The 20,964-nt window shown below is 40.5% G+C and overlaps 1 protein-coding gene and 1 long non-coding RNA gene across 3 annotated transcripts in view; both read left to right on the top strand.

Annotated features, from left to right (window-relative positions):
• LOC112484336 overlaps positions 1–17,739 on the top strand; it is a 33,712-nt gene extending 15,973 nt beyond the window's left edge. The window contains exons 2-3 of one of the 2 annotated variants that reach the window (XR_003048007.1): positions 539–645; positions 15,892–17,739. This is a non-coding gene — a long non-coding RNA (uncharacterized LOC112484336). The remainder of the gene's footprint in view (positions 1–538; positions 646–15,891) is intronic. The other variant, XR_003048008.1, reaches the window with a different exon arrangement.
• The window catches only part of PRICKLE2 (prickle planar cell polarity protein 2), a 317,500-nt gene that overhangs the window by 184,685 nt on the left and 111,851 nt on the right, over positions 1–20,964 (top strand). The window lies entirely within an intron of this gene.

Here is a 20,964-nt window from a genome sequence, read left to right on the forward strand (position 1 = left end):
GGTAGGAAACTATTGCTACCCTCATTTTACCAAGACAGAAATGGAAGCTCAGAGCAGTTAAACAACTTATCCAAGGTCACAAGGTCAGTGGTGGAGCCAGGGTCTGAATAAGATCTGTCAGATTCCAAAGAAAGGAAGGCACATATCAAAAGTGAGGGAAGAATGTTGGCATGGGTGTAGGAAAAGTCTGTTACTTTTTATTTTTTTTAAGACCACCTTGGGTTGATTCACATGCATTCTTAAACACTTTGCTATAATGTCTCCAGGGTGTTCCCTTAAAATGTGAGTTCACTCATTGGAAGATTGGACCAGACAGGCGATAAATAATGTCTGCTTACAAACCCCCATCCTTAGACGGTACATCAGGGCAGAGGAATAATATGTCTATCGTGCTTCTAGATATGTCCCCAAAGCCTAGAACAGAGCCTGGCATGTTTTAGAAGTTTAGTAAATATTCGTGATGTATTAGATGAACTAGAATTTAAAGTTTGAAATGTTGCTCGTTTAAATCACCAAATGTAACTGGGTTGCTTTGCAGCAAAGGAAAGCCCAATCTGGGTGAAGGAATCCAGACACAGACTCGGAAACTGAAAACTTCAGACTTGCAAATCAGGATGAGCAACAATGAGTAACAGACTCCCAGATGTGAGCAAGTCCCTGATCTCTGACATCTCACTGTACTTCTCTGCCATGTGTGCAAAATGGGCTCTCTTCCTCTTGACAAAGAATATTTGTTTGTTTATTTTATTTTTTAAATTACATTTGACATATAATATGATATTAGTTTCAGGTGTGCAACATACAAAGCGATCTCCCCAATAAGTCTAGTACCCATCTGACACCATACATAGTTATTATGGCTGCTTATTTCCCACCAGAGGAGTGCTGAACATAGACTTGGAGAAAGTGAGATGTGCCAATACTGGGGGAGTGTCCCAGAGAGAGGGACCTGCAGATACAGAGCATGTCTGATATGTCAAGGGACAGAAAGAAGGAGGATCCTCTGGCTGAAGTAAGGGTGGGTGAGCAGAGAAGGGGGGAGATGCCAGAGCACGTTAGACCTCAATGTCCTGGAAAAGGACATTGGCTTTCATTCTGCGCTAGAAGGCAAGCCCATGTGGGGCCTCATACACTAGAGTAAATCAGGCTTCTCTGGGTTGCAAAATTCAGATTCTCAAGTCAAACCAGTATTAGCCAAGAGAGAATTTATTGGCTCATGGAAATAGTAATGCTGAGGGATGGAGCTTGTATCAGGTAGTATTGGAGGAATGTTCTTAACACAGTATCATAGGAGCTTATCATGTCTACAGTCCTTTGTGGTGGCTTCATTTCTTTCTACTCATTGTCAAAGATGATCATTGGCAGCCGTAAACCTAAAAATGCCACAATCTCAGGTGTGAGGCTTTCTCACCCTTCCAGTGTTCTTATCCATACCCTCCCCATCAAAAAAAAAAAAAAAAGGTACCAATTGACCCTGCCTTGATGACACACACACTCATGGACTAACCAAGGGCAGAGGAGGGCAGTGTGGGATGCTCTGGTTGGCTAATTTGGGTTATGTGCCCACCTCCAGGCAGAGTAAACTTGACCTTTCTATAGTCCAGTGTGTCCCAACCAGTGTGATCCACTCTTCCCTCTCCCCAGAAGGACATTTGTCAACTTCTGGAGACATTTTTTGATTTTCACAATTTGGAGAAGGGGTGCTTCTGGCACTTGGAGTAGAGGCAAAAGGTAGTATCAAATATCCTACAGTGCACAGGACAGCCCCCCACAACAAAGAATTATCTAGCTCAGAATATCAATAGTTGAGAACCTGAGGTAGCCCTGTAAGAATGCAGCTTCACAAAGGCAACTTGTAATGTAGAACCAAGAATGGTCTGGTGCTCAACCTCCCATAAAACTCGCTGATTGGTAACACTGTGGTTGACAGGTAAAACCAGTATTTGCTTTGGTGGTAAAGGGAAGGGATACAGTTGTGACATTTGAAATTCTGGGTTTAGTTCTACCTATGCTCCTTAGGAGTTACCAGGTCTTGAGCAAGTCGTTAAGCTTCTGTTTTCTCTTAAGGAAAATGGATCTAAGAAAGCCCCCGTGGCTCGGAGTCTTAAATTCAAAGATCAATGTACATGCAATTTATAAACTGATAAGCTATACAAGTAATGCATTCCAGTAGACAGCCTGCTGTGTGCAAGACACTTTGCTATGCATTAGGGTTCCACAAAACAGCCTCTGCCCTCAAGGAGCATCCATTATAGTATGGGTGATAGGGACATACTTGTAGTACAAGACAGCAAGTAGAAAAGTACCCCCAAAAGGTGGGAGGGATTCAGACCTGGACAGCAAAATGTTCTGGCAGTGGGACAGAATGGATGAACTTTAAGGTTCAAAAAAAAGAGCTGAGTAGTCTTCAAGGTATTTACTGTGTAACTTTCCTCCAGTTGGCATTGAACCTCACAGTAACAATCTGATGTGTCGTTTATTGGCGAATATTAACCTTTCCCACTGAGCCTCTATTTGACAAGATTATCACTGGTACTATAGTTAGTGCAGCTACTTTTTTTTTTTATCAGATTGTCGATGTATTTTATTTTATGGAAAAGAGTAAGATTGTCAGAGTTTTAGAGGCAGTGAATCATATTGAAGAATATTTTATATTTGTAAATGACAGGAGTTTACTTTTAATCACAGCCTTAAATTATGGCTTTGGATGAGGAATCAAAAAATAATTTCCCTTAAGAGTTAAATTCTCATTTTTCGGCTTCATTTGAATTCTGTTACTAGCCAAGGTAGTGTGTTATCATGGTTTGTATGGAGTCTGCTATTATTGTTTGATTCTGTTACCTGAGGGAGTCCATCAGGATAAAAGATTTGCCACATTTTGTAATATCGAATAGTGGGAGCGGATAATATTTTTTAAAAAGAGGTGACACATTATCTAATGAAGAGACAAAATTTTCCAGCTGCATTTGTCTCATTGGCTTCATCTCTTACTCCTTTGATGTGAATGGCGATTGATCGGTGGTTCAAGTCACCACCTGCCTGACAGCTAGACAGGCTGACCTTTTGCTGTTTATGTTGGCAGACTTTAATTATTCGCCTGCAACTTACTGAATGTGTGGGTGTCTCTGCATCTATCTGTTGGTCGCACATTAATTAACTTCTCCTTGTCCTTCCTTATTGGAAATTTATTGGGGAAGGAAGGCAATTTCCCTTTGGAGTTGACTGGCAAGGTTTTTTTTCCCCATATAACTATTTGCCATTTGCCCATTATTAAATGCTTTCCTTGAAATGAATAAAGAATATTGAAGAGGAGTTAGGTGAAACAGTTTTCTACCAAGACAGATCATTAGCAAGAACTAGTGGGAATGACTCACGAAAATTAACTGATGTTAAGTGAATTATTTCTAATGTGCATTTTAATTTTTATCTGGTGAGATGGTGGGTGCCTTTTTTAAAAAGAAATATTATGTGCTCGGCTTTCTATTGCAAAATTTTTCAGTGAGTAAAGTTTCAGTTACATAAGTTTTATACAGGATAGTTGAGTTTTAAAGTTTTATGGATTGGAGTGTGCAGACCATGGAAGGCTGACAGTTTTCCTGACTCATCTAAGGAATAAATGGCTGATTTCTCAGTTGGTGAAAGGCCAGTGAAAACCAGTCCAGACCCACAGTCACTTTAATCTCAAAATGATTTTACACAGCCACTTTGGGGCCCACTAGAAAACTAAATTACATCTTGTAACTCCTAATTAAATTAATTTCTTCTTTAAGAATCTTAAGTTGTTGGCTCAGTGGTATCCCACAACAGAAGGCCTATCTCCTGTGAAATCTTTACATCTCAGCATATTGCTAAAGAAACTTTAGAGGGAAACAGTTAATTTTATCCTATGTCATGGTTATGACCCAGATTACTTTAATTGTGACCTACAATACTTCAATCTGAGCACTCCTCTGTTTGAAATAGTGTCTCGTTAAGTAAGGGGAAAAAACTTTTTGCCTTGCTCCTAATTGCTGCAAAATTTTGCATAACTAAACAATAGAATCAAAAGAATCCACCTACAATTAAAGCCTGATTCAGTAAGATACAGGAGGTTATATATGATGTAAGACAAAAAGATTGCAAAAATAAAATGTCTTTATCCCCTGAGGATAATAGTCATTTTGGAGTGTTAGTTACTCTTTGAAAATCAGAATGCTTAAAGGTAATCTGTAGCCTATAAATACATGGCAAAGTAATATAAATAGGATAGTACCACTTAAACCTCACTGTATCTTCTGTGCACATGGAAATGCATGCATAGTAATAGCTGTAATTATTAAACTATATTTTAAGAGCTTTCTGTTCAAGTGAGAAAAAAATGTGATGTAGATCATTAAAATGTATCATCTGATCAGGGAGCCCGGCCTGCTAGAGGAGGAGCCTGTACTGAAAACTGACCAATCAAAAAGCCTAGATCCCAAGTGGAGCCTTGCCAGGTCTTGCTACTGTTGTGACTGTGGGCAAATCACATGACCTGTTCTGGGTTCAGGATTTTTATCTACAATATGAGATGTTCAAGTAGGTGATCCTAAATATGATTTTTACAAAGTGAACTCTAGATAGGCTCATGAAGACCTTCTTGTGAATAAATGTTGACAAGCCCTGGGATGAACCATGTGGATAGATCCTTCTTAGGGATTCTTTGCTGTATTAGGGGGCAGGACAGCCCAGGGAAAGCAGAGAACTTCATGAGAGCACTTTCTTCCAGGACCTTTGCTGAAATGAGGAAGAGACATACCATGAAAGAGTAAAACCTTTGGCTGCATTACCTCTCATGTTTAAGCATCTAATTTAGTGGTCCTCAGAGCGTGATACCCCATCAGCAGCATCAGCCTTACCATCACCTGAGAACTTGTTAGAAATGCAAATTCTCAGGCTCCATCCACCTGAGACCCACCGACAAGCAGAAACTCTGGGGCTGAGGCCCAGCGGTCTATTTAACAAGGCTTTTCAGGTGATTCTGCTGCACATTACATTTTTAGAACCACTGTTATAACTGAACCCAGACCGCAAGAGTAATCAAGTAGAGAAACTAGAAAATGAAAAAGAGAGAAAAGAGAATTTATTCTAATGGTGGGATGTGAGGCTGTGGCTTGGGTCAGGGTTACCTGAGACGATCACTAAATTCTTTTCCTCCTCCAGAGGTCTGTTTTAAATAGCATCAACAAGATCCCTCAGGTAAAGTTTCAAAAAGACAACTATGGCAATGAGGTTTTCCAAGGATTTTGTTTTTTAATGATATTCACGAGAACCCAAACCAATAAGAAAAATTTCCATGAACTGTTACTTAAAAAGAGAGAACCTCATCTTCACAGAAATACCTAGATTAGTGGCAAAAGGGAGAGCACATGGTTATTCACACACCTGATCCTTTCACCCCTGCTTTCTTCTGTACCTGAGAGCTCAGAGGCCAAATTTGGGCTTCAAACCACAGAATCTTCAGCTGGAGAATGCTTAGCTGCCAGTTATACCGGATTTGAAACTTTCTCAGGAATTGTGCAGCGGTACCAAAAGATGACTCTTCAAGCCTCTCTGGATATAAATAGTTGAAGGAACAGTTATATTACTTAGACAGAAACCCAGGAATTGCTCGGTGCATCCTGCTAAAGTCTTCTTGAACACATATCACCCCTTCAAGGCCGTCACTCTTCTTTAAGATCTTGTTATGAGAGTGGACTCTGATTCCAAGTAGCTGCGATCAACATGTAGGGCATGGGTTTCTGAGTACACCGAACGCTCCAAAAGTGGAAAATGGGGGTGGGAGATGAGGGACGGCAGCAGTCACGTAGCCTTGGCTACAGAGACTCTAATCCATTATTTCTCAGTTTTTCCCAGATTGAGACACCCAATGTACCTCCAGAGGCGGCTTTCCTGACATTCCTCACCTATCCACCCAACTCTTTCTGTTGTGGAACACTTGAAAATAGTCGACATTTTAAGAGATTAGAATTGAACGCTTTTTTAAAGCAAGCTTTGGAAAATTGAAAAAAAAATTCAGTGTTATCTATCTGTACAGTGAACACACAATCTTTGAAAATTTGGCTTGAAATTGTCCTTTGCTGCTTACCTCTTATTACTAATAGTTCACCCCATTGACAAGAAGTGGCTAAATAACTTAATTTCACAATCTTTAGGCAGGGTATCAGTGTCGTGGTGCACATCTTTGATTACAAAAATAGTTTATATACATTGATCAAAATTTGACAGCCCAGTTTTGAAGAATTCAGGGTATACTTCTGTATGCTATGACATGCTGCTTGAAAATTATAGGTCTACCAACACTCTCAATGTAATCATATACATGTATTATGCATGCAGTTATGTATATCTTTCTATTTTGAGCTGTGATCCACCTGAATCAAGGCCAATATCATTCTGATTTGTGGTTTGTCGAAGGCATATATATAGATATATCCATCCTCTCTTCTTTCTTCTCTCTTCTTCTTCTCCTCCTCCTGTCTCTCTCTGTCTGTCTGTCTGCCTGTCTGTCTCTCTCTCTCTCTCTCTCTCTCTCTCTCTCCCCCTCTCTCCCCCCCCGCCCTCTTCCTCCCCCTCTCCCCACACACACACTCCAGCCATTCACTTTTTTTTTCTAGCCTTATTGCCATTTTGTCTTTCATTGTTATCACCTAGTGGCCAACGTCAGAATGTCCAGCGTTTGTTCACTAAATCTAGGGTAACCCAATGTCAGGAAGAGGGGAAAGAGCTTTTAAATACGACTTAATAATTGTCCCCAACATTTCCAAGTGAGAGACTAATTACTGCATCATTTACTATGTGACTCCCTAGTATACTAGCTAGCTCATCTCATAACTTCCCTTAAAAAGACAAGGCACAAATCAGTATAAAATTGCATATCAAGATTGTGTTTTTCCACTTGAACCAAGATCTCAGGGTCCCAGCCAAGGTTACCAAGTAATGATACAAACATTTTACTGACCAAAATAAAAAACATGAGGTCTTCCATGATCGGAGTTGCTTTCAGTGGAATATCAAGGTCAAAATACTATACCCAAATGCCAGAAAGGTCACTGTAAGCCACTGCTGTGATTTCACAGAAGTTAAGACTTCTTTCTTTTTTGTTTTTCTTATGTCTTTGATTCATTGCTCTATCAAAAGAATGGTAGGTACTTCCCTAAAAGACTCAACTTGTCTCATTCCATAATCTGACTGCCACAAAGTGGAATACTAACAATTACGAGATGAAGGAACATGGATAGTCTAGAAATAACATACTAGAAAGCTCAAAGAGACAATTTTATGGTGCAGAAATTATCAAAGGCATTGGGAACAGTGGCCAGAAATGTGTGACCAGGTCCTAATCAGAATGAATACCTCCTATTTCTGAGCCTCAGTCTACTCATCTATGTGATAAGGTGATTAAATTTGACATCTTCCAATTCTGTTTTCATCTAGTGATAAGGTGATTAAATTTGGCATCTTCCAATTCTGTTTTCTTAATCACAATAATAACAGCTGACATTATTGCACTATTACTATGTCAGACACTCTGCTAAAGGCTTCATGTGTATTTTCTTTGTTATCCTCAGAATACTGTTATCTCCCATTTTATACTGAAAGTCTCAAAGAGATTGAATACTTCGGTACTCCAAGGCCACAAGGCTGGTTAGTGGCAGAGCTGAAATTTGGACTTGGCTGTGTTTGATACCAGAATTCATGCTCCTACCTTATATAAACCCAAAGAGCCTGTAATAACATGTTGCAAGGTAGAATTTCTAAACTGCTTCTAGACCAGAGCTGCTCAGTGGGGACAGTTTTGTCCCCAGGGGATATATGGCAATATCTGGAGACATTTTTAGTTGTCACAGCCAAGAAGAGGGGTGCTACTAGCACGTGGTGGAAAGAAGCCAGAGTTGCTAAGAACACTGTACAATAGGTACCACAGACCCCCACAACAAAGAACTGTCTGGCACAAATTGTCCATTTTGCCAAGGTCAAGAAATCCTGCTCTAGACCCAACCTAGAAACACCCTCTTCACCACTGTCAACAGAAGATAAATAAAAAGCGCCTCTCTTCAAGGGAGCGCATCCCTATATATAGAGTTGTGTACATGTGTGCATAGCAGTTCAACCCACTCAGTACATCACTGTATTTAGGAGCCACAGGCTTTGATATGAGGCAGACCTAAATTCAAATCCTGGTTCTATTACTTTATTTAGGTCTATCACTTATACTCTTAAGCTTCATGTTTCTCATCCTTCCAATGGAGACAGTTGTTCTCTATTTTGGGATGACTTGAACAAAGTAAGCACTCAATTAATCATTACAGCCTTCTTTCACCACTGCCTCTCTTTCCTTTTTTGAACATCCCAGCCAGCCTGTGCTCTTCTTAAGATGGCCAGATATGGTCTTGACTCCACTGTTAGTGCTGGCAAGAGCCACAGACTTGTTTTGTAGACTAGTGCTCATTGTCGTAAACCCATAGGGAACGGAGTAGGTAACATGCATCCAACAAGAAGCAGCTGTAAAGTATTGGTGGCCCTGTGCAAGAGAAGGGGTTGGTGGTAGAAGCAAAAGAATCCAGGAATCTTGGCCCCTGGCCAAGGCATCCACTGAAGTGGACTCTCAGGGTTGGCTGGTTGTATTATAGAATAAATTGTTGCTCTATAATGTAAATGGAAAATTAACTTGTGTAACCACTCAGAGAATCTTTGCGATTCTTTGTGAAACATGCCACCCAGATAAGCTGAAGATTTATGTATTTTCTTTCAAGAGATCTTTTCTTGGGTAGACAGGGTGGGAAAAGGGTACAAGTCAAGGAAGACGGGGAGGGCTTAGGTGGAAGAATTTCCTTCATGAAAAAGCCCCCAAGAAAAATGTGTAGTTGGAAATGCTGAGCCTGGCTGATGTAACTTAAGTTAAAATGCAAGGTTCCAGCTAGACTGCTAAGAAGGTGACATTAAATATGCCCTTTTCCTTCTGTAAGAAGAGATCATTATCATTGTGTGCACATTATTTATTTATTTGGATCAGTGTGGGGATGGGAAGAAGAGGGAATAAAACTGAATGAGGGCAGAAGGCTCCAGATAAGACCTCTGATCCTTTGAGCTGCTTGCAGAAGAAAAAAAAAAAAAAAAAAGATGATTAGAAGTCACACCTGGCATTCTGAGCTTTCCAAAGAACCCTTTAGCTGATCTGAGCAAAATAGTGTACAAGGAGGGATTTCTCTCCAAGCTCTCACAGATGTGAGGTGGATAATGAGAGAATCAATGCAGTAGAATATTATTCATTTTGATTTAGGGAAATGTTTGATACCTGATGTAAGAAAAAAAATACCTTTTCTCCTGGTTGGCCAACCTGAAGGTATAATTGGGCTGCTGACAATTAAGCCACTTGGCGCTGCTTTCCCAGGCCATGCTACTGGCTTGTTCTCACAGCCACTCTGGGAGGGAAGTAACGAAGAGATGGTTTCAGCACTTGGACACAGGAGGAACATGATCTTCTGAGAGGGTCACAGTCTTGCTCAAGTTACAGCGTCAAGAGCCGATCAAAGGTTGGACCTCTAATCCTGGAATTCTAAACCAGGCTTCATACTATTGTGGTAATAAAGCCCTTTAAAAGTAATTGAGTTGTCTCCATATTATAAAGTACTGAAAGCTGTGAGTGTTAACACACACATATATACACACATATGCATGTATATATGTAAATTCCATTTATGTCAGTATAAGAAGATGAACAGGAGAAAAAAAATGTCATAGATAATAGAGGCTCTGTTCATCCCTCTGGCAACCAAATCAAAGTTGTGACGGAAACAAGGAGCAGCAGCAAGGAAAAATCACCCGAGATCTAGAGGAACAAGTCGTACAACTAGGGAGAAGTCCAAGAAAGCACCCTGCAACAGCAGAAGGTAGGACGGGGCAAGGATGCAGGGTTGCCCAGTCGCCGGCAACAGAAGCCTATTAAAGGGATCACATCCCCAAGTGCATTTTCGCAGTGACAGACCTGCTCACTCTGAGCACCAGTACCAATAGGGCACACAGGGGGCACCAGGGACTTACAGGGAGACACCGTCGGAGTGAGGGCCAAGGTGAGACTCACTGTGTACAGAAGTGCCGGTGGTATCCATTGTTCCCTGTTGAGCCCTCCCCCGTCCCAGTGCATGGACACAACATCACCACAGCCATGACGTCATCAAACTGGATAACAGAGGTTGCTCCGCCCAGAGGATTCCCTGAAACCCTGCCTCCCCCAACTCCTGGCTCCACCGAAGCCACATCCAGGTGTATCCTCAGCAAGTCAGGTGCTCCTTGCTGAGCAGTGCCTCGACTCACACTGGAGGCAGCTGGCCTCAGTTTCTGGTGTGGCCTTGTGAGGCAGCTATAAGCACAGCATCTGTGGATTGCTTGCTGAATCTTATCAGGTGACCCTGGAGGGGTAGAGGCTTAGGCTAAGTTTAGCCTGCAGCTAAACCCCTCTCAGGACTGTGCCACTGGACACCTACTTCACAAATCCACACTAATAAGACCGGGAGACTTAGGAGCTTTGCTTAGTGCATAGAAACAGACATGGAAAGGCAGCCAAAATGAGAAGACAAAGAAGCAGAAACCATATAAGAGAAGAGAACAGAGATCCAGATATGATGGAGTCAAGTAATGAAACAGATGCAGAATTCAAAACACTGGTTATAAAGATGCTCAATGAACTTTGGGGAAGTATAGATAAATTCAGTGAGAACTTTAACAAAGAGATAAAAAACATAAAAACGGAAATGGAAATTATAAAAAGGAACCAGTCTGAAATGAAGAACATATTATTTGAGATGAGAAGTATATTAAATTGAATAAACAAAGGAATAAACAAAGTGAATAAAGAAAAGGATCAAAAGCCCTATCTAGAGGACAGGAAAGCCAAGGGCATTCAATCAGAATGGCAAGAGACAAGATGCCGAGACTATAAAAATAATTTAAGGAGCATATGGGATGCTACTAAGGGTCCAAATATCCATCTGAAGAAAATCAAGATGTTGAACAGCTGTTTGAGAAATAATGATGAAAAACTTCCCTAACCTAAGACACATCATAATTAAAATGCCAAAGGTTAAATACAAAGAAAGAATATTAAAAGCAGCAAGAGAAAAACAAATAATTACATATAAGGGAAAACCCATAAGACTGGCAGCTGATTTCTCCAAAGAAACTATGCAGGACAGAAGGGCTTGGCAAAAAAAAAATATTCGACAGGATGAAGACCCAAGAATATACAACCAAGAATAATTTATCCAGTAAACCTATCAGTTGAAGGACAGATAAAGAGCTTCCCATACACAAATAAGCTAAAGGAATTTATCACCAACAAGCCAGTATTACAAGAAACGTTTGGAGGGACTTCTTTAAGAAGAAAAACCTTATATCAAAAACAAGAATAAAGAATGATAACAACTACATTCCAATCAATAAGTACCTTAAATGGAAAATAATTAAGTGTTCCAACCAAAAGATAGAGTGGCTGAAAGGATAAGAAAACAAGACCCCTACATATGAAAAGGAGGGGGATGAGAAAAGATATTGCTTTGATGGACTTCGAAGGTCTTTAAGTCAGACAGAGAAAGATAAGCACTATATGATTTCACTTATATGCGGAATCTAAGGAATAAAAAGAACAAACTAATCAAAAACAGACTCACAAATATAGTGGACAGTTTGGTGATGGATAGAGGCAAGGAGAGTTTGGGGGGCTGGGAGAATGGAATGAAGGGTTAAAGAAGTACAAATTAGTATCTGATGGATGGTCACGGGGATGGGGAGCATGGCATAGGGAATGCAAATACCATTAATACATTGGCTAGGTAGAGGGTTAGGGGAGGGTTAAGGGAGCAACTGGGGGGATCATTTTACAAACTATATAGATGTCTAAACCAATGTACTGTATACTTGAAACTAAATAAAAATACTTCTAAAAAGTAAAAAAGTTAAAATTTAAAAAAAGATAAACAATAAAATGAGCAGTATGATTAATGTAAACTGATTCTCTGCCCCAGTATTTGAGAGACAATAGTTGGGATTGTGGAAAACTAGAGAGTGTGTCTCCAGCTAAAAGAGGGCTCTTCCATTTAGCTCCAGCTCATCATTGCCTCTTGGGAACTTGAACTCAGAGTGGCCAGATCTTCTGAGGTTTTTTTGTTTTATTTTTTCAAGAGAAGCGGTTGTGTTGATGTAGGTCGGCAAACCACAACCTGCAGGCCAGTTCATCCCAGTATCTGTTTTGATAAAGTTTTACTGGAATATAGCCACTCCCATTTGTTCACAGATTGTCTGTGACAGTTTTCAGGCTACAACAGCAGAGGCGAATAGTTGCGACAGAGACAGAGACTGTGGCTTTCAGAGTCTAACACATATACCACTTGGCCTTTACACAGTTTCCCAACCTCTAAGCCAAAATAGGCAAAATTCTGCCTCCAGGCCTCCAGCTTGTCATCCTGACCCTTCAGAGGCTCATTCTCATGCCATTGCTCACCCCTTCCTCTTTTTGGCCCTTAACAGCAGTTGTTGGCGATTACTTAGACCACAGGTTCTCACACTTAAACCTGCATGCAGAATTCCTTAGTGGCCTTATGAAAACTTGGATGATCAGGCTCCACCTCCAGACTCAGTAGTTCTGGGTAGGGCCGGTGAATCTGCATATTCAGCAAATTCCCTGGTGAAGCTGGTGCTGCTGGTCCAGTCACACTTTGGGAACCACAGACTCAGATACACTATGCTGTTGGGGAGGTTTCAAACACCTGGTCTATCAAGTGGGTGACTAAATTGGCCAAGAAAGACGAATGAATTCTGTAGAACCCCTAAGACAGACTCATTGAGGCATTGCATGGCCCCCACAGGCACCATAAAGAATTCTATGGCTCCTCAGTGTCCTACAAAGTTGCTGTGTTTCCTCAATTTGTGGAGCATCCTTTGAGATCCATCCAGGGGGACCAACTGCCTAGCCTGCCAAGGGGCTCTAGCTGTATGTAAATATTCAGCGTTTCCCATGCCTGTTAGTCCTGGAGCACTTTGTCCTCCCAACTGCTCTCCTTTTGACGTAACCAATCTTGTGGGGGCGTGACGTCCTTTTAACATAACTGGCCAACACCCAAGATATATCAAGATTAACCCAAATCTAGGATGGAATGGGAATAACAGATTCGGCAGGCTAAAAAAAAAAAAAAATTAAGAATAGCAATATATAGAAGAAAAAGGAAGTAGAATCAGAAATTAGAGCAATTCTTGCCATGGAAATACTATTTTGATTTCTCTGAGCCTCAGTTTCCTTATCTGTGATAAGGGACTATTGGTATAACCACGAAGGGTTGTAGTGAAAGTTAAATTAGATGTTATGTATGTAGTAAATACCACCTATAAATCTGACTTATAAATCTCTACCTATGCCACTGTGTTCCTATGAAAATAGTCATCTTAGAGATCCCAGAGGACTCCTTTTGGAGTGTCTGTGAGTAGCACCTGGTGGCTTTGATTTTATTCTGCCAAAGAGTCTCTCTAAGAATCATCCTTTTTGCTCTGAGCAGCTGACTCCAGCCACTGGCTGACTCTAACCTCTTTCATTCCTGGCATTTCTGGTTGCCAGTAATATGGCTTCCCTCACCCCAGCAAGCTGAACCTCCCCCCTTCCCATGTATCTTCTTTTTGGCTGGGCTCCTAATAGCCTTTCCTTCCACAGCCACCCCAGCTGTGAGAAGTTGAGCAGTGAAAACTCTGCCAGCTTCAGCCCCCAGCAGGGCTCTGTGTGTGCCATTTAAGGGAAGAGAAATGTGATTCCTGCCAGATGAGTCAGGGGCTGCTACCTCAGAGAAGGGGTGCTAAATAATTCACCACAGCAGCCTGCTCTGACATCCAGCTGGGCCTGTCCCCGGTGACCCTGAGGATGCATCAGCAGGGTTCCTGCTTGCTCTGGTGTCTCGGGAAGCAGGAAGAATAAATAAGGCAGCATTCCACCCTGCCTGTCAGGGACTCCACAGGCCCCAGAGTCAGGGAAGAACATAACCTGGGTGGACTGATCAGTGTATGCTGATAGTCAAATCAAAGGACTTTGGACGTTCTCACTGTACCAAGCATGGCTGATGGTATGTTTATACTCAGGCTCCATAAACATTTTTAAAGAACCTGCTGTGTACTTGTCAATTTTACCTGTATTATTTCATATAATCCAGAAGGTCCATGAGGCACAGACTGTTAGATGAGGCTCAGAGAAGAAAAGTGACGTGTCTCAATTCATACAACTAAAAATAAGGGGCAGAGTCAGGATTTGCCCTTGGACACATCCTACCTCACAGTGCATGTTACCCAGAGGTCCCTGGCCTCTGACGAACTTTTCTCTCTCCTCCCAACACTGGCTCTCTCAATGGTTCAGAATCCCACATGTTAGACTGAACACAACTGGCTTCTCTAAAGAAAAGCGTATTATGGTGCATAAATAAAACTCTCCCACTGAATTCTGCTGGAGTTTCATGTTCTGATACCTGTTTTTAGTAGTTTGGACCACGCTTTGGTCTGGTCTTCTGCCGAGCAAGATGGTGTTTGGGAGGCATGGCTCTTCAGACAGGATTCCCAGGGCCTGATTTAGTCTGGGGGCAGGGTGGCAGAGAGTGGGAACATGGGCCTGGAGGAGAAGAATGATGGACTAGAGCAGAAATACACAACGACGGGGCCTTTTCTCAGCCCAGCAGGTGAGGAAGACTTAGTTCTGTAGCTCTAAGGAGGTAATTTGGCATAACGCATCACATGAACAATCTACTTTTATAGCCACTCTCTCATTAGATACACAGATCACTGCACTGTGATGGATGGGCAGGTCTGTGATTACAGTGATTATTGTGCAGAGTGCTTTGTGAAGATTATTAGAACTCATAAACAAGAAAAGATAATAAAGTTATCACTATCGTTTACCTTTTTCAGAGGAGGCTTCTGAGGAAAAGAGAGGTTAAGTAACTTGCCCGATGGCACACAGACAAAAGCCAGAACCCAGAATCAAACACAGACTTCCTGATTCCAATTCCAGGGCTAGTTCCATTATAGCAGGACTTTCTTTCAAACCAAGATAAATTAGATGCCCTTGATAGCAAGCTATTTATAGATGTTAAAAAGTATTTAAGATTAAAAGGAACAGAGGCAGCATCCAGCATGGTGAGTTGAGGGATATATATGCCATAGCTACCCTTCTTTTTCTTTTTTCTGCATCAATCAGCTGCCCGGTGACATTCACAGGTGTGACAGTTTCCCAGGGCTGTGATCAGTTTCTGAGGAAATTGAAAAAAATGTTACATGGAAATATAGGACTACAGTTATTCATAATTGTCAAAACCAATTGATGAATGGATCATCAGCCATGGCAATTTATTGTCAGCTGTGGCATACACAGGATAGGCTGTGGGTCATGGGCACTCTATTCATTCAACCCATATTCATTAAGGCTTTGCTGTGTGCAGACACTGTTCTAGGATTTAAGGGGGTTTTTGTTGTTGTTTTTTGTTTTAAAACTGACAAAATTCTACCCCCTCCTCCCCAACATGGAGCTTATGTTTTAGGGTTCCACAGGAAAACAGACCATATAGCAACAAAAAACAAGTAAAATATATAGTGATTTAAGAGTGCTAGGTGCTGAGCATCGACATCCAAAATGGCAACGTGAGGCACAGCAGACCCTTTAACCAGGGAAACAATCATTTGACTGCTGAAACTTATTTAAAAAACAACCATTTAAGGTTTCTAAAAATTGTCCTAAGGGTATGCAGCAAATGGAGAAACATCTATTCAAGAAAATCCACTAAATCTTCATAAGAACAGTGAGTCTGTGGCATTTGCGCCATACCACTCATTTCTCCCTCTTCTCCCCAGCACAGATCAGCGTGACTGAAACTCTATCCTGAGAGTATGCAGCCAAGAAGATGGAGCACCTTCTCTACCTGGCACTCGGTGTAGGGCTATGGTTTCACCCTGGGAGGGGCCACCTCAAACACTGGCAACACCCTACCCTTGCAAGGGAGCCCTACTTTGGTCAGATCTGACTGTGAAGCAATTTATGCCCCAGGGTGTTGTTGAAACAGTAGAACAATCAGCTAGCAATTAGCGGAGGCTAATAGTTGGGTGTGATACCAATAAATACAGACCAGTTGGGTGCTCTGGGAGACTGTTCATTCCCTCTGAGGAGCAACATCAGAGGCCGTAGGCTGCAGGGGAAACAGACTTCACTCAACTTGTCCAGCAAGTCACTAAACAAATAAGCCAACAACAAGCTCCAGAAAAGAGAGGAGGGAGTCGGTAATCACAATTGCTGCACTATATCATCTAAAATGTTCAATTTTCAACTGAATACCATGAGTCATGCAAAGAAACAATAAAGTGTTACCCATATATAGGGAGAAAATAAGTAGGCAAAGGAAACTGCCTATGAGGGGACCTAAATATCAGATTTACCAAAGACTTCAAAGAACCTATTATAGCCAAAGAACTATAAGAAACCATCTAAAGAATTAAAGGAAAGCATGGTGACAGTGTGTCTCATCAAATAGAGAATATCAATAAAGAGAAATTATTTTTTAAAAGAATTAGTAAAAATGAAAATCTTAGAGTTAAAAAGTATAATAACTTAAATGAAATAAATTCACTAGAGGGGCTAACCAGTAGATTTAATCTGGAGGAAGAAAGAATCTGCAAACTTGAAAGTAGATCAATAAAGATTATACAATCTGAAGAATGGAGAGAAAAAGGAAAAAAAGAATTAGGGAAAATAAACAGAGCCTTTGAGAAATGTGGGATACCAGTAAGCATATGAACATATGCATAATAGGACCAGCTAAAGGAGAAAAGGCAGAAAAGGGAGCAGAAAAATATTTGAAGAAGTAATGGTCGAAACTTCCCAAATCTGATGGAAAATACTAGTCTACACATCCAATAAACTAATATGCTACCAGTAAGTAAATTCAAAGGGATCTATTCTGAGACACATCATAGTGAAAATGTTGAAAGACAAAAAGACAATGTCTTGAAAGCAGCCAGAGAAAACAGCTCATCACATGTAAGGGAACCTCAATAGGATTAACAGCTGATTTTTCAGTCTTGGCAAAGAGTTTAGTAGTACCTTAAAATATTAAACAGAATTTCCATATGACCCAGCAATTCCATTCCTAGAACTATACCCAAGAAAAAATGAAAACATGTATCCTCACAAAAACTTGTGCTCGGATGTTTATGATAACATTATTGATAAGAGTCAAAAAAGTAGAAACAACCCAAATGTCCATCAGTTGATGAATGGATGAATAAAATGCATGTCTGTACAATGGAATATTATTTGGCAATAAAAAAAGAATGAAGTTCTGGTACAAGCTGCAACATGAATGAACCTTGAAAATATTATACTAATTGAAAGAAGCTGGTTTTAAAAGATCACATATTTAATGATTTCATTTATGTGAAGTGTTCTGAATAGGTGAATTTATGGAGATAGAAAGTATATGTATTTGTCTAGGGCTAGAATAATAGGGAAAATGGGGAGTGATTACTGCTTGCTAAAGGTTTCTTTTGGGGTTGTTCAAAGTGTTCTAAAATGAGATTGTGATAATAGCTGCACAGCTCTGAGTATACCACAATATATTGAATCGTACACTTAAATGGGTGAACTGTATGATATTTAAAATATATCTCAATAAAAACTTTTAAGAATACTAAAGAGGAAAATAAAGTAGGGAAGAAGGGAGGGCAATCTCAAGGACAGGAAGGCTTGACGTGACATTTTTAAACTTGAAAAGGTGAGAGAGTAAGCTACACTATTTGCACAAGGAACATTTCAGATAAAGACCTGGAGACAGGCATGTGCCTCGTGTGTTTGGGGACCAGTGTTCAAGTGACAGCAAGGCGGAGAGTCCCAGATGAGGGTGTCATGGGGCGTAGATCTCAAGGGCCTTACTCTGAGATGAGCAGCTTTGGTGGGTTTTAAGCAGAAGCATGACATGCTGTAATCTTCGTTTTCAGAGAATCACTATGGTTGCAGAGTTGGGAATAGACCAAAGGAGGATGAGAGTACCCCAGGTGGGGGCAGAGCTGATGATGGTTTGCGTTGCCAACCAGGAGAGAGAGATGGCAGGTTGAGAATAATGGAGGTGGTGGGGAGGGGTTAGATTCTGCATACATTTCAAAGGTAGAGCCAACAGGACTAGTCCAAGGTTATAAAATGTTCAGTGTAAGGGATCAGATGGTAAATATGTTAGGCTTTGCAGGCCTTATAGGCTCTGTTACAACTACTCAGCTATGCTGATAAAGCATGAATGCAGCTGTAGACGATACATAAATGAATGGGCATGATTGTGTTCCAATAAAACTGTATTTGCAAAAATATGAAGCAGACTGGATTTGGCCAGTGGGATAGGGTTTGGCAACTCCCAGATTAGATGTTAGGGACAAGAGGAAGAAAAGAATAAAGGGTGACTTGAAGGGGTTTTTTCTTAACCGCTGGAAGATGAACTTGCCGTTAACTGATGTAATAAATACTGCAGCTGGAGCAGATTTGTGGGGGATACGAAGAACCGAGATCTAGAATTGTTAAATTTGAGAAGCCTTTTAGACATCCAAATGCAGATGTGGCATAGGCAGGTGAATATGGAAGCCCTGAGTTCATGGAAAATGTCTGGCCTGGAGTCATCAGTATAGAGGTGGTATTTAAAACCCTAGACGAAATCAAAGTGACTGTAAATAGAGAAGAGCAGAGGTCCCAGGACTAAGCTCCAGCATTTAGCTGTTAAGGAGATGAGGAAGAACCAGCAAAATAGACTGAGGAAGAACATCTACAGAGTAGGAGGGAAAAAAGCTAATGTGGCATTCTGGAAGCTAAGAAAGTATTTCAAAAAGATTAACTCTGTCCTTTCATTTCCCACTCACATAATCACGTTGGACTACAAATGAGCAGGAAGATGTTCTTACAGGAATATATCTGAATTCCCTCTAATTTCTAGATAAGAAAAATCACTGCCAAACTTTTTATTCATTCAACAAATATTCATTATTGTCATATTCATATTGTCAGGTTGCCAGGGACTGTGCTAGGTGCTTAGAATAGAATGATAAGCCAAAAACACAGTTCTTGCCCTCAGAAAGCACACAGTCTAGTTAGAGAGTGAGATATTAATTAGATAATCATGAATACTAACCATGGATGAATCTTAACCACTAACCAATGCTGTAGAACCATGAAACAGAACAGGAGTTCTAAAGGAAAGGACACACATCTAAGACAGCGGTACTGTGAGTTTTGTACAAAGGATTGATCTAATCTGGAGGACCAGGGAAATTTCTGTATTTTTCTGTTTTTAATAATGAATTATTTCCAGCATACCACACCCTGATTGAGACGCATTGAGTTTTTGAGAGGATGAGTGAAAACTTTTGAATTGGAGGAAGAAATATGGACTTTATAATGAGACCCAGGACCAAATCTCAGCTGTGGGTCCTTGTGTCATTCTTATATTTTCTGTGTCCTCAACTGTACAATAGGGGTAATAAAAGCTACGGTTTAGGATTATGGTGAGGACTAAATGAAGTAAAATGTACAAAACACCTGGGATATATGTTCTTCCCATTCCTGGAGCAAAACAATGTCAGTTTGTACATCTGTGACGTTTTGCCTTCCAGGATAATTTTCCCAAGACAGATATTTGCTGCCAGTTTGCTATTATATGAGGTGGGGAGCTTGTCAGTCTTTTTCCGAGGTATATTCCATTTGCCAGCATTCTCTCCCAAGAGAGAGAGAGAAAGCATGTAGGAGCTCCAGTGCCTGCATTTAGGAAGTGCTTGGAGACCGAAGCATCCCTATGCAGTTCTTGCTGATTCTCCTGGTCCTTTACATAGAGAAAATTCCATTTTTTTATTCAGCTGTTTAATGAAAATATAGAGTTCCCAAAAGCTACTGGTAATAAGTACAGCTTTCATTATCTCAAACAAAAGTAATGTTTGCTACCACATCATGTCAATTTTAAAAATATTTTCATGGAAATGTGTAATGGTTTAAATCGTTGATGCAGTTTTTAATCTTTTTTTTTTAGAGAAGGGAACAAAATCTTCAGCCTTTCATTTTGATTTGCCCTCAGTAGCTTGTCCGTATTTTTCTCCTTTTAATTAATGTAATTAAAAGAGGATAAAAGGCTGACTTAAAATTTTGTGCACTAGATTATGTATTGGGATCAAGAATAATTAAAATCCATGAAATGTGGCTGATTCCTAAGATAGTGGAAAAAAAGAAAAGGAAGGCCTCTTTTCTGGATTTAAAGTGTGCCAGATTATTTTTTACAAAATGTAAAAATGTGCCCATGGTCTGAAAAGCATTTATGATAATGGAATCTTACACAAATGGGTGAGAAAGAAGGGGCTCTGGGGGGAGGAGTCATCCTTACGCTTATCATGAACAATTTTATCATCGTACCTCTCATTCTTGCTCCCTCTTTGAAAACGAAGTGGGGAGTAATAATAACACCTACTGTATTCTAGGTACTCTGCAACGTACTTTATAATAAATTTAACTCCTCTAGTCTTATCCAAACCTTTGGTAGAGAGATGTCTTCATTTTAAAGATGGAGAGACTGAGTCTTAGAAAAGATGAGTGGCTGTTATTACCATGTTACTGCCATGCAGGTAGGCGGTAATATTATTACCATGCGGGTAGGTGGTAATAGAGCCAGATTTGAAATCAGGTCTTTTTGTTGGGCTCTTTGAATAACAATGTCCTGCCTGTTGTGGGGGGCAGATTATTATAAATCTGAATTGGAAAAGTGGTTAGAAACTATTGAGGAGGATCTCTTTTGAGCATTTCTTTTTTAAGAAGACAGCTCTGCCTTTGTGGGTGCTTATTTATCTTTATGTGCACTATAGAAGTTTCACGAGTTTCATTTTTCTATGTGGTTATGTGGATTGGACATTGTT

This window comes from Pteropus alecto, unplaced genomic scaffold (genome assembly GCF_000325575.1).
Source record: "Pteropus alecto unplaced genomic scaffold, ASM32557v1 scaffold75, whole genome shotgun sequence".
Taxonomy (NCBI): Eukaryota; Metazoa; Chordata; class Mammalia; order Chiroptera; family Pteropodidae; genus Pteropus; species Pteropus alecto.